This window comes from Diospyros lotus, chromosome 1, assembly GCF_014633365.1.
Source record: "Diospyros lotus cultivar Yz01 chromosome 1, ASM1463336v1, whole genome shotgun sequence".
NCBI lineage: Eukaryota > Viridiplantae > Streptophyta > Magnoliopsida > Ericales > Ebenaceae > Diospyros > Diospyros lotus.
In genome coordinates this window covers 49,631,175-49,632,378 of record NC_068338.1, presented here as the reverse complement: position 1 = coordinate 49,632,378, position 1,204 = coordinate 49,631,175, and positions in this window count along the sequence as shown.

Here is a 1,204-nt window from a genome sequence, read left to right as displayed (position 1 = left end):
GTAACATGGATAACGATGCCCTTTAACACGACCATTGACCCTACCTCGCCGGGGTGGGTCGATTGGGTCGTGGGAGTTCCAACTGTTGTTTTATTATTATTAAATTTTAAAAAGATAATAGTGATCATTTATACGATTATGGGTGTTTGTTAAATAAGATAAGAGCGAGAAAATGTTAAATATGAAAAGTATTTCAAATATTTGGTATTTTTAACATGTTTGTTAATTTTATCTAACCATTTTCAGATAAAGCCTCACATGACCTCTTATCTCTCCCTTTCAAGATAAATTTATTCGAGGCCGACCTTCCCCTCGAATAAATTTATCTTGCTCTTTCAAAATAAGGCTGAATTACTTATTTGCACCTTATAAGATAATTAATATCATTTAGTGCATTTTAAAGATTTAAATTTATTAAAAAAAATTATTTATTTAACTCTTATAATTAATATTTTGTAATATATTTTTAAATTATTACATGTTTTGACAATTTTTAAAATTTAAATGACATTATTCATTTCATTAATTTTTAAAATTTAAATTTCTCTCTCTATGTATATTTTATTTAACTCTTTTTAAATTTATTTTTGGACATGAATTTGAAAAATAAAATATTATTTTTAATTTTAATCTTAATTTTGTTGACAATTCATATTAATTATAAAATATTATTTTAATCATAAATTTGATAATAGGGATATTTTGGTAAAAAAATCCTTATCTTGGTGCTTATCATATGTATTAACAAACACATAGAAAGAAAAAATACAATTATCAGTGGATTCTAAAAAATTTAACAAACAGTCTGATAGAAATCTTGGAATGCTTCCCGGCCTTATCTTGATCATTCCATATCTTGATCCGGAAAGCATCCCAATCTTATCTTGATACCACCTTATCTTGCTCAATTTTAACAAACGCCCCCTTAAATAACGTTTGTTAAAATGAGTAAAATAAGAGAGTATTAAGATAAACTCAAAATGATTTTCACATCAAGATATGGAATGATCAATATAAAGTTGTGAAGCATTTCAATATTTTTATCAAACTATTTGTTAAATTATTTGGAATGTATTAGAAGGCACAAACGTCATTTTTTTTTTCTTATATATAGGTACTAATATATGTTTATATTGAGGGGACGAGAGATATGCATATCTTGAAAAATTAAGATAAGAGATCATTAATGATTTTTTCAATAATG